A 14,525-nucleotide genomic window follows, 5' to 3' on the forward strand; every position below is an offset into this window, starting at 1 on the left:
TTGCTGAGAAAAAGCCTTTTAGTTTGAATCTATACCAATTGTTGGTTCCTACTTTTATTTCTTGTGCTTTGGGAGTCATGTTAAGGCAGTTTGGTCCTAAGCTGACATGATGAATTTTGGTCCTACTTTTTCTTCTGTAAGGTGCAGGGTCTCCAGTCTGATTCGGAGTCCTTGATCCATTTTGAGTTGAGTTTTGTGTAGGGTGAGAGATAGGGGTTTATTTTCATTTTGCTGCATATGGATTTCCAGTTTTCTAACACCATTTGTTGAAGAGGCTATCTTTTCTCCACTGTATGTTTTTGGCACCATTGTGTATTATGAGATAACTGTATTTATGTGGGTTTGTCTCTGTGTCCTCTATTCTGTACTATTAGTTTAGTGTCTGTTTTGGTGCCAATACCATGCCATTTTAGTTTAGCTCTGTAGTATAGTCTAAGATCTGGTATTCTGATACCCCCTGCTTCATTCTTCCTGCTAAGGATTGCTTTAAATATTCTGGGTCTCTTATTCTTCAAAATGATTTTCATGATTGCTTGCTCTATTTCTATGAGGTACATCATTGGGATTTTAATTGGAATTGCATTGAATTTGTATAGCACTTTAGGTAGTATGGTCATTTTGACAATATTAATACTGCCTATCCAAGAACATGGGAGATCTTACCATCTTCTAAGGTTTTCTTTAATTTCTTTCTTTAGTGTTCTGTAGTTTTCATTGTAGAGGTCTTTCATCTCTTTTGTTTGATTGATTCCTAAGTATTTTATTTTTTTTCAAAGCTATTGTGATTGGGGTAGTTTTCCTAATTTCTCTTTCAGAGGATTCATAACTTAAGAATAAAAATTCATTAGATTTATAAGCACTGATTTTATATCCTGCTACTTTACCAAATTGATTTATGAGTTCTAGAATTTTCCTGGTGGAATTTTTCAGCTCCTCTAAATATAGAATTATGTCATAGGCAAATAGGGATAGTTTGAGTTCTTCTTTTCCTATTGGCATTCTTTTAATTTCTTGGTCTATTTAATTGCTCTGGCTAGAGTTTCAAGGATGATGTTGAATAGAAGTGGTGAAAGAGGGCATCCCTGTCTTGTTCCAGGTTTTAAAGGGAATGCTTTCAGTATTTCTCTATTTAGAATGATGTTGGCCATGGGTTTAGCCTAGATAGCCTTTACAATGTTGAGGAATGTGCCTAATATCCCTATGTTTTCTAGTGTTTTGAGCATGAAGGGGTGCTGTGCTTTATCACATGTTTTTCTGAATCTATTGAAATAATCACGTGATTTTTAACTTTAAATGTGTTGATGTGGTGAAAATTACACTTATTATTTTCCAGATGTTCAACCAACCTTGCATTCCTGGGATGAAACCCACTTGATCATGGTACACTGTCTTTTTAATATATTTTTGTATGTGATTTGCTAAAATTTTGTTAAGTATTTTTGCATCTATGTTCATTAAGGATATTGGTCTGACATTTTCTCTCTTCGATGTATCTTTTTCTGGTTTTGGTATCAGGGTGATATTACTTTCATAGAATGAGTTTGGAAGGGACCCCTCCTCTTTTATTTCATGGAATACTTTGAGGAGTATTGGAAAGACCTCTTCATTGGCAGGTTTTTGATGACTTCTTCTATTTCATTGCTTGAAATTGATCTATTTAAATTGTGTATGTCCTCCTGACTCAGTTTAGGTAATTCATATGTCTCTAGAAACCTGTTGATGTCTTCGAGATTTTCTATTTTGCTGGAGTATAGATTTTCAAAATAACGTCTAATTATGTTTTGTACATCAATAGTGTCTGTGGTGATATTTCCTTTTCCATCACAAATTTTAGTAATTTGAGTCTTCTCTCTCCTTCTCTTTGTTAGTGTGACTAAGGGTTTATCAATTTTGTTTATTTTTTCAAGGTACCAATTTTTTATTTTGTCAATTTTTCAATTGTTTCTTTAGTCTCAATTTTATTGATTGCAGCTCTGATTTTAACTACTTCCTGTTTTCTACTACTTTTGGTGTTGATCCGTTCTTCTTTTTCTAGGGTTTTGAGCTGTAGTATTAGGTCAATTATTTGTTGACTTTTTCTTCTTTTATTGAATGCGCTCCATGCAAGAAATTTTCCTGTTAGTACTCCTTTTACAGTGTCTGAGAGATTTTTATATGTTGTATCTTTGTTCTCATTTACCTCTAAGAATTCTTTTTATTTCCCCCAATGTTGTCTGTTATCCATGCATCATTCAATAGTATATTATTTAATCTCCAAATGTTGGAGTAGTTTCTGTTTTTTATTTTGTCATTGATTTCTGATTTCATTCCATTATGATCTGATAGCATACAAGGTAGTATTTCTATCTTTTTGTGTTTTCAAAGAGTAGCTTTGTAGCATAACATATGGTCTATTTTAGAGAAGGATTCATGTGCTTCTGAGAAGAAAGTGTATTTGCTCATTGATGGATGAAATAGTCTATATTTATCTGTTAAATCTAAATTATCAATTGTGCTGTTGAGATCTATGATTTCTTTGTTCAATTTTCGTTTGGAAGATCTGTCCAGTGGTGAGAGAGGTGTGTAAAAGTTACCTAGTATTACTGTGTTGTGGTCTATTTATTTCCTGGAATTGAGAAGGATTTGTTTGACATAGAAGGATGAGCCATTGTTTGGGACATTAATATTTATGATTTTTATGTCTTGATGATTTATCCTTCCCTTAAGCAGAATGAAATGTCCTTCTTTATCCCTTCTAACTAATTTTGGCTTGAAGTATGCTTTATCTGATAAGAAGATGGATACCCCTCCTTTTTTATTGAGTCCATGTGCATGGTATATTTTCCCCCATCCTTTCACCTTTATTCTGTGGGTATCTTTTTCTATAAGATGAGTCTCTTGAAGGCAGCATATTGTTTGGTCTTTCTTTTAATCCAGTCTGCCAATCTATGTCTTTTGATTGATGAGTTCAAACCATTAATATTTGGGGTTATTATTGAGATATGATTTGTATTCTCAGTCATTTTGGCTTAATTTTGGTTTGTAACTTGACTTGGTTTCTCCTTTATTTGATTATTCCCTTATGGTAGTTCCTCCCTTTGCTCACTTACATTGTTGTTTTTTATCTCTACCTCATGGAATATTTTGCTGAGAATGTCCTGTAGTGCTGGTTTTCTATTTGTAAATTCTTTAGCTTTTGTTTATCATGGAAGGATTTTATTTCATTGTCAAATCTGAAGGTAAGTTTTCCTGGGTATAAGATTCTTGGTTGGCATCCCTTTCCTTTCAGATTTGAAAAATGTTCTTCCAGTCCCTTCTAGCTTTCAGGGTCTGGGTTGAGAAATCTGCTGATATTCATATTGGTTTCCCCCTGAAAGTGATTTGCTTTTTTTTTTTTTCTCAGCCTTTAAAATTCTATCTGTATTTTGTACCTTAGGTATTTTCATTATTATGCCCCCTGGTGTGGATCTGTTGTAATTTTGTACATTTCATGTCTTATAAGCCTCTTGTATTTGATTTTCCATTTCATTCTTCTGATTTGGGAAATTTTCTGATACTATTTTACTAAATAGATTGTTCATTCCTTTGATTTGTATCTCTGTGCCTTGTTCAATCCAATAACTCTTAAAATTTGGTCTTTTCATGATATCCCATAGTTCTTGGAGGTTCCATTATGATTTCTTACCATCTTCTCTATTTGGTCAACTTTGTTTTCTAGATTAAATATTTTGACTTCATTGTCTGAGACTCTGTCTTCCAGGTGTTCTATCCTTTTGGTTACGCTTTCTTTGGAGTTTTTAATTTTGTTTTTTGTTTCCTTCATTTCAAGGATTTCTGTTTTGTTTTTTTTTTTTTTTTCAGAATCTCTATCTCTTTATTTAAATCATCTTTTGCTTCCTGCATTTTCTCTTTTCAATCAATTGCATTTCTCAATCAACAGTTGTTGATTAGTGCAATCATTCAATGCCTGCACTTGCTCTCTTATCTCATTGTTTTTTTCTCTGATCATTTTAATTATGTACATTCTGAACTCCCTTTCAGACTTTCTTCTGCTATGCTGTCATTGGATTTTATTGATGTAGTATCTAGGTTTGTCTGGGACCTTTTCTGTCCTTGTTTTTCTCCTATTGTTCATGTATCTTCCCCTCTAGGAGTGCAAATATGAGGTATTGCAATTTTCTCCCATAGACTTATAGTGTCTCTGCAAGTTTCCAATATCTCACCTTGAAATGAGAGCTCGATATTAGCAGGACACCATATAAACAATATACATCCTTAACTCAAATTGTCCCTTTTAAGATTTTAACCATATTGTCTTAATAAACAGAGATTATGAGTTTGATTATTATGTACAACTCAGCCAATAGGTTTGGAAGAAGAACCATGATTTCTAATGATGGACAAAAAGGATGAGGAGGGGTTTAGGATATAATGTGAATGAGATAAGAAGTGTGTCCATAGAGGTACTATGTCATAGGAGTAGTGAAAGTGGAATTAAAAGAAATTGGTTGTTAGCATGTGAAAAGGGAGAAAGAGTCTCCAAGGATACAGACAGATAGGAAAATAGAAAGGATGAGAAAAATATTAATAAAAAGAAAAGTAGGAATAATAGTAGGTATAATATGAATAATTGTAATATTACTTCTAATTTTAAAAATCTACAATAAAACTATACAGTGCTGTTCAAACCTCCTACTCTTCAGCAGCCTGATGTCTGGGAGGAATTTGATAATGCAGTGATGCAAGAAAGGTGCTGCCCCTCTAGGTATGGTGGTCTCCAGGTGAGGTATAGTCTCTGCTAGTGGGCAGAGGTGCCTCCATGTGTAACAGATGGTCAACTGCAGCACAGGTGCTAAACCTCGGACTGGCAAGGGCTGGTCTGGGCCTGGGTCTCTGGGCTGGCCTCCCCAGAGTGGAAATCTCACTTGGTGGCCTTTCAGTCAGTTCTTAGGTAAGACTTTAAGAGGATCTGAAAGAGTTGCTTTCTAACTCTCCAGACCTGATCAGAATCTCTGAATCTTTGACTTCCTAACCATCTCCATCCTTCTGGAGTACCTACCACACATTAAATTATTTAATGAAATATCCATGAGCCTCTGTCTGTATTTCCTGTTAAAGCATAAAGAAACCATAAATCCAAAGACCGTGTGTATCTTAATTACCAAAATATTTCCAGGGCATGTCTGACACAAAATAATTACAAATAAACACTGCTTGACTGACTGATTTGATATTTGCATCACTGACTAACTTAGTTAGAATAAGAAACATTAATTGATAGAATTTTCAAGGGGAATTCTTGACCACAAATTTAGGAGATCCCTCATTCATAACAGCACATAATTAATTGTTTTCTCATGTTATGTATGCAATTAGATAATGATTGAGATCACATATATCAGTACTTCTTACCTCTTTATTTCCTGTAACACATATGCAAAATGGAGATAAAAATGATGCCGCAGTTTGATACATTTTAAGACCTCATCATGCTTGCTTTTATTCCTAAACCATTTCCTCACTTTATAACGTTTTTGTCACACAATGTGTTTCTATTTTTCCTTAAATAATACTAAATTGTTTTATCAGTGCAGTGATATAATATGCTAAATGTCATTTTTTTGCTTCAACTATTTTTCATTTATATTATTTAATTTTTGATGCATCTCAATTTTACAGACTGATAGCATTCACTACAATATATTTATAAAAACATAAAAACACAATTGTCCACTTTCGCCCTCCAGTACTCCTCACCTTCCTCTTCTCCTCTCTTCCTTCTGCCTATTGGGTGTGACTTTCGTGGCATCCCTTTTCCCTGTTTTTTCTTTGGCTTCCACATATGAGAGAAAACACATGAGACTTTCCTCTGCGGGTTCACTTATTTTTCTCAAAATTATCATTCCAGTCTCATTACTTAAAAATCAGGAAAATATTTTTATTCACAGTTAAATAAAGACATAAGAATAAACTCAACCAAGGAGGTGGAAGTCCCCTATGATGAAATTTATTAAACTCTGAAGAAAGAAATTGAAGAAGACATTAGCAATTGGAAAGTACTCCCATGTCCATGCACAGTCAAAATTGATATTATTAATTTAGTAAAACACACACTTATTTCCAAAAACATTTAACCCTATTACCAAAATCAATCTATAGATTAAATGCAATCTCCCTTAAAATTCAATTATATTCTTTACAGAACTAAAAAAAAAAAAAAAAAAATCCTAAAATCCCTATGGGAGAACAAAAGACCCTAAGCATAAAGAGGCATTTATATTACAGAGCCATAGTGTCAAACACAGAATGCTATTGGCATCAAAGCAGAAATAGAAACCAGTGGAACAGAATGGAAGGCATGGAAACAAAGCCACACAGCTTCAGTCATCTGATTCTTAACATAAGTACCAAAAATATACATTGGAGAAAAGATAAACTCTTTTACAAGAGGAACTTGGAAAACTGGATATCCATATGTAGAAGAATGAAACTGGATCCCTCTCTTACCCTGTACAAAAGTCAACTCAAAATCAACCAAAGACCTTAGTTATAGTACTAGAATCTTCATATCTTGATAACACTTCAACATATAAGCATTCACACAAAGACCTCCTAAAAACACCCCTAGAACTCAAGAAGAAGGAGGATGAATCAGCAAATGGGTAACATCAAATTAAAAACTTCTTCACAGCAAAGATACAAATAGCAGTGAAGAGACAACTGATAGAATGAGAGAAAATGTTTGCCAGCTATTCTTTCAAAAGGAGTAATGTCCAGAAGGTGCAAAGAATAACAATAACAAAAACAAAAACAAAAAAATGAAAAAAGCAATAACGAGGCAAATGACCTATACAAGCACGTCTCAAAATAAGAGCAGCCCAGTGGCCATGAATAGAGGCATGGACAAAAAATATTTGGTACATATGCACGATGGAGTTGTACTCAGTCACAAAGAAGAATGGCATTTGCTGGGGAATGAATGAACTAGAAAATATCATGCCAGGCTCTGAAAGTCAAGGATCAAATATTTACCCCATACTGGCAGCTAGAACAAAGTGAGGAGGAAAAAGCAGTGACCTTATGAAATCAAAAGGGATTATCAATGGAATTGAGATAAGGGATTGAGGGGGGAGGAGGAGGGACAGGAAAAGGAAGGAATTGTGGAATGAAATGGTATAAAAATATATCACATTAATTCTACCTTTATGTATATCTAAAGTGTCAATTTTAAATTAATGAATAAATAAAAGACTAGAAGATTAGAGAGAGGGACGAAGGGGAAGGGAGGAGAGGAGGGAAAGAGGAGTATTGGGGACTGAAATAAAACAAATTATTTTTATTTATTGTTTTTAGATTTAGAAGACTGTAGGGTATATTTTGACATATTGTACATACATGGGGTGCGACCCATTACAATTTTGATCACATTCTTATGGTTGAACATGATGTGGAGTTACACTTGTCATGTATCCATATATGAGCATAGGAAAGTTATGTCCAATCCACTCCATTGTCTTTCCTATTCCCCTCCCCCTCCCTTCCCTTCATTACCATTTGTCTAATTCCATGAATTTCTATACTTCCCCTCCCCACCCTCCCTTGTTATGGGTTAGCATCCACATATCAGGGAGAATATTCAACCTTTGGTTTTGGGAGACTAGCTTAGCATGATACTCTCCAATTCCATCCATTTACCTGCAAGTACCATAATTTAATTCTTCTTTTCAGCTGAATAATATTATATTGTGTATATATACTCCATTTCCTTTATCCATTCATCTGTTGAAGTGCACCTTGGTTGGTTCCAAAGTTTGGCTATTGTGAATTGAGCTGCTATAAACATTAACTGGCTGCATCACTGTAGAATGCAGATTTTAAGTCCTTTGAGTATAGGCCAAGGAGTGGGATATCTGGGTCAAATGATGGTTCCATGAAATGAAGCAAATATATTCCATGTATATCTGATTATGTCAAAGTGAACCCCACTATTATATATAAGTATAATACACTAATAAGATATTTTTAAAAAGAAAAAATGAAATTTTAGTTCTTCATTCACATTTACTTTCATTTCCACTGTTCAATATTCAAATATAAATAGTTACCTCCACATGGGACAAGACAGACACAGAACATTTCCACCATCATAGAAAGCTTTTGTGGTGGCAGTAATATTTTTTTCAATTTTATATATTATAAATCTCTCTTGAATCTCAATCTACTTGTTATATCTTCTCCTAGTATCTTTCACAAGACAGACATTTTTACCATTTATCTCTTTATATTTATTACAATGTTACCTTTTCATTCATTTTTAATGTTTTGTTTATAGATGTTCTTCGTCAGCAATTTATTTCAAATGTATTCCTCAACATTTTATTCTATTATTATTGTGTTGTATTATTGTGTTATACTGTTGAATTTGTTGTTCAATGTATCCAGAGTGCACCTTGGGATACATGTAGGGTAGGGACCCAATTTCACTTATGTTCTTTAATGAACCACTGTTGCGGGGAACATCTTCAATTTCATCTGCCCTTCCTCCATTGTCTTCCTTAGTCAGCATCATAGCATATAAGCTCTGTGTAAATCTCAGCTCATATACTGTATTTGTGTTTGTGTGTGTGTGTGTGTGTGTGTGTGTGTGTGTGTGTGTGAGTGAGCGTGTATAAAACTGAGAGATACTTTTTTATTAAGTTCCATATATATGCCTTTTGTCTTATAATTACCTTATTAATTTGTGGACTATCAATTTATATACATTTAAGCAATTGGTTGACATGCTAACAATCTTTATATTCACAATATTAGCTATTTATAGCTGAGTTAGTAAAGCATAAATCTTTATGATAGTTTACAAAATTGTTTTAAAAGTTAAGATTTTATTGAATATATTTGAAATATTATCACCATATTTGCTGTGCTGTGTCTTCCTAAATATGAGCATTGAACTAAGCATATCTTTCTGTTTGTTTGAATCACAATTTATATTATGTAAAAGTTTTACGATTTACCCCATAATGCTCTTCTTTTATTTTCAACTTGCAAATATTTGTTTCAAGCTTACTGTTACAAGTAATTAATGAAATTTATATTGCTATAATCTATTAAAAGTATAATTATTATTTAACATGTGTTTTATATGTATGTATAAAGATAAGTAGCAGATACACACAAATAAACATATTCATATAAGTATGCATGTAAATAATGAACATGCAAATATGTACACATACGCAAATATACTTTTGTATATATAAATACATATACTGTATGAGCTTATGTGTCCCAAGTTATACAGTAATTTGGTATCTTTCTGTGAACATGTTTTTCAATGATCTTGATATTCAAATTGACTGGACTTTGAGTAAGCAGATTATTCTATATAGTAACTTACAACTCATCTACTCAGGTAAAAGCCTTCAGAGAACAAAAACAGACCAACCCCAAGTAAAAAGAATTTTGTTAGTAGTTGTTTGGACACAAACACCTTTTCTTCTCTGAGTTGTCAAATTGGAGATCTACTCCATCAGATATTGAACTCATTGCCTTCACAGTAACATAAGCCATTTCTCAAAAATCTCTCTCTACATACACACATGCACCTACATCTCTTGGGTTCGGTTTCTCTGGAGAACTACAACTACTGTACACATGACATCATTAAAAATGTACATATGTATATTCACATGTGTAATATATATATGTTACAAATACACACAAATATAATTTTCTTTCCAAACTTTAAGAATAAGTTAAACACAGAATGCCAATTTCCTTCTAACTACCTCAGTGTGTATTTCCTAAAACAGCCTGATTTTCAAATCAGGAATTTTAAGTTAATATTTTATGGATACTGAATCTGTAAGGTTATGGACTTTGGTTGTCCATTTCCTGAATAATGTTCTTTTAATTTTTAATTTTTTTTTGTAGTTGTGTATGCACAGCATGCCTTTATTTTATTTGTTTATTTTTATGTGGTGCTAAGGATGAGCCCAGTGCCCCACACATGCTAGGCAAGTGCTCTGCTACTGAGATATAGCCCCAGGTCCTAAATAATGTTCTTTGAGGAAAAAAAAATCTATATCATCCAGAGACAATGCAGGATTAAAAGTTGTATTTCATTGGCCTGTCTCTATTGATCTTTAAGGATTCCTCAATCTTTCCTTAAGACTCATGACTTGGAGCATTTGGGGCAGTTAAAAACAATAAAATTTTTTGAATCTGTTAATCTTAGTTTCTAATGTTTCATTACAGGTAGACTGCGACTTCATGTTTGGGGCAAGAAAATTTCACAAAAATGATGTAGCAATTCATGTCAGTTCACAGATGGTGGTGACTTGTACCATTACTATTAGTATTAACTTTGATAATTTTAGTAAGGTGGTCTGTCAGGTAACTCCCTTAAAATTACTATTTTTGTAACTTTACTTTCTATGTAAATAGCAAGTGATATATAGGAAAATACTTTTAGATGGTATAAATATTTTATTCCTTGTCAAAATTTTATTCACTAATTTTTATATAAGCTGATGATTTGGGCTTAAATCAATTATTAATATAATGATTTCCAAATTGCTCTTTTAAAATTCCATCATCTACTCTACATTTACCAATTATAACTCTACAAAAGGAGGAGTTTCAACTTCTCTACATATTCAATTAGTCATACACCCATTTGTATAGAGTGAACTTAATCCTATTTTTTACTGTTTTAGAATGTTATTATAATTATCACAGTTCACAAATAATCCTACTTTTGGAGGGTAGGTTCCCCTTCAAGTTGGCCTGTCAAAAAATCTCTTTTCATCCAGAGAATTACTTTCTGCACAAAAAAGTATAAAACAGACCAACAAGTAAACAAACAAACAAATAAACAAAAAAACAGACCAACCCCAAGCTCCAGACTCATTTTACACTTTCCTCATTCCAGTCCTCATGTAGTTATAGTCATTTCTTGAGTATTGGCTCCTTGGAGTCAATTCTATTTACTTGATATCAAGATTTTGGAATTAGTAGAGATTATTGCCACTCTGGTATCCTCACTTCTAGGTCTTCTTAGAAGACTCATATAAAAAAAAAAAAAGTGTGTGTGTGTGTGTGTGTGTTTGAATACATGTATATATATGTATATATGCATATATGTCTATATGGTAAATGAATATTTGAGTTTATATAAACCAGTCATTTGTATTGATACCTCCAAACCTAGCCCCAAATAACATGGTTTATACTAACCTCCCATCTTCCATATTGGTAATTCTTTCCTCCAAAATTGAGATAAACGTCATCTCTTTTCACTGTTTTCTCCCATATGCTCAATTAGAGTCCATGGAATGCAGTTCCAGTACTATTAACCATTCCAATCTAAAAACCAAACTGTTCAGAGTTCAATATTTTCTATTACAAATACTGTTGCCTACATTCTTATGTTATATATTCAAAATACTGTGATTAAAAGTTATTGATTTTTATAATTTTTATTATTATCCAATACACTAAAACATATGAAATTCTGCATATTAACAGGCTAGCATGGTGTTTTGGAACCTGCATAGATTGTTTAATTTTTTAAAATCAGGTTAAACATACCATATCAAACATTATCACTTTTTATGACAAAACCTTTCAAATATGCATTCTTCTAGCTTTTGATACATATGGTACATTATTGTTGTCTATGATAACCCTACTGTTATCACATCAGAAATTCTCATTCTTAACTTTTATTTGGTACCCATTTATCAAACTCCCGATTCTTCCCTTCTGATGATACTCTCCCTAGTCTCTGGTAATGACCATTCTATTCTCAAATTTTATGAAATCAATTTTTTTGGATTCCACATATGAAAGAGACCATGCAGTGTCTTTCTGTGCCTGGTTTACTTCACTGAACATAATGGTCTCCATCAATGTTGTCACAAATGACAGGATATCATCCTTTTCATGACTGAATAATATTCCATTGTGTAGATGTATCACAACCCTAATATCCCTTCATCACTGATGGGCACTTTGGTTATTGGTTACTGATTTTGGCTGTTGTGCTAGTGTTGCAATGAACTGCACGTGTCTCTTTGACTTACTGATTTCATTTCTCTCGGACATATACTCAGGAGTGGTGTTGCTGGATAATGCTACTCTATCCTCTTTCGGTGTGGTTATTGTATCCATTTGAAATCTAGTTAGGTTTGTTTGAGTCTCTTGATTTCCATTTGAGGCTATTTCCCTCTTTCTTTGTTTAACACATATGCATTAAATCTCCACATATTCTATAAATGATGTACAAATGTATAGGTATTCACACGTCTGTTTGTGTGTGCATGTCAAGTGTTATAGAAAAATGTGTACTCACAGAAATATCACTTTTCTTCCATCTTCTTTCAAACCTATCCAGTACCCCATTCTTTCCATTTTTTAGCCTCTTGCCACTTGAAAAAAAGAAAAGTTCAAATATTTTGTGTTTTTTCTGCACAAATATGCAGATATGCAAACTTTACCCTATTTTTCCTTTCATCTTGTAAAAAGCTAAAAAGTGTGGCTTACTATAGGTATTGTTTTGCTTTTTTTATTATATAAAACTGCTTTCTGGAAATATCAGATCATATGATCTCCAAGCAGGTCACAGCAATCTTCCCTGTTCTTCATTATAGGCACATCTTAAATATTATAATAAAGGTAATACGAAAGATAAATAGAAAGAAACAGAATTCCAGTGCTCTCTGGAAGCTCACTACCCTACCTTGGTAAGTCCTCCTATGTCTGCATCTAAAATGTCCTTCCCGTGTCTGATTGTTCCTGCTACTGACTTAAGTAAGATGATAGTCTTATTCTGTTCCTCAGCTCATTCAGGTTCATGTTCCTGTGTCATCGCTGGGCTGGCCTTCAATTCAAGAGCCTGTATATCCAGAGGATTTGCTGCAAATTTGTCAGAAAAAAAGTTATTCTTATTTTCACAGATGAAGTTTTAAGGACATTTTATATGAATCTTCACCTGGTGCCTTGGCTGATGAAGTTTAGTCTCTAATTGATTCAAAATAAAGATACTGAAAACCTGCTCCTCACTTTCCCATCACTTCTTAGGGGACTTGATAAAAAGAGGTTGAACTGCATTCTTATTCCATGCATATAACCTGATCACATCTTCCCTGGTGTGTTGGCAAAGGGGGTGGCATGCCTGTTTTATTTTTTTAAATTAGTGACAATGATTATATATGCAAGAATCTGTCTTTTGTGACTTCTTAAAAGTTTTTGAAAATCTTTGTTTTTGATAACATTACTAGAGTAATCTGACTTGTCAAAAAAGAATAATAAAAAATGCAATAAAAACAAATGATGTTTCTCAACTCCCTAGTCAATAAGATGCAGATGCTTGGCTTAGCTATTTAGACATATCTTCCTACGGAGGACATGCATAATGTCTGGGAATGGAAACTAACTTTGTTAGAATTAGTATCAGTAAAGGTCATTTGTTTGTAGGGTTGATGATGTAAGTGGTATTTTGCCTGTGGTAACAGAGGAAGATTGAATATGCAATCAACAGTGAAAGCAGCTCTTTTTATACAGATATGCATAATTATATAATCTCATATAGATCTGATTCCCTGGTATTTCCATACATTATCCCAAGTTTATAAAGGTCCATTAATCCTTCCAAGTAAAGGTAGCCAGATCAGATTCCATTGTCTGCACCTAAAAGCTTTACAGTTACATCTTACCTTTTCCATCTTTCATTTGGTTACTGAAAGGGACCGATGTGATAACTAAAATAAAAAGCATGTCTAACAAGCAAGAATAATGGCATATAATTCCTATGCATTTATCTCCCTACCCCCATTATTCGAACTATACAAACTATCTGTGTGAATTAAATGAATTATGCCATTCTACGCAATTTTGTTGTGGTAACCTACTATTATTATCACTATAGCTTTACTTAGTATTTATTTGTTCATATGAAGAAAATATTGTGATATGGCAAACAACTAGACTCACTTGCAACCAGGCTGGAGAAGCAGAAATTGTTGAGGATGTCCTAAAACTGGACATTTTTACAGCTTTATATGCATCTAAAAAATTTCATAGTAGTTATTAGCAGAAAAAATTTCATTCTATTTATTCTATTCTTGTAAAGACACAGTATGAAATAGAAGCTGAGAGACACTAACTTTTGTAACAGAATGGGTTATTACTTGTGATAAATCAGGGAAAATTACTTAAGTATTTTAATAAATCTACTAATTCTACTAAACTTTGTGTTCTTTAGATAGTTACAAAAACAATGAAAATTCAATCATTTATCAACTAATAATCATTTAATAATAGCGGTAATGATAATTACATGAGTAAATATATTCATATTCATTCTATAGGAGGACTAACAAAGAGAATTATAATAAAAGATGGATCCTACACCTACAGTACAGGAAGCTCTTTGTCAACTAGCTGTTTTCACTAGACTATCAGCTCCTGAAGGGCTGGAGACCTGTTTCTGCATTTGTATACTCTATGTTAGCCTAGTGACTGGCATACAGTGGGCACTCAAC

Source organism: Sciurus vulgaris, assembly GCF_902686455.1.
Source record: "Sciurus vulgaris genome assembly, chromosome: 2".
NCBI lineage: Eukaryota > Metazoa > Chordata > Mammalia > Rodentia > Sciuridae > Sciurus > Sciurus vulgaris.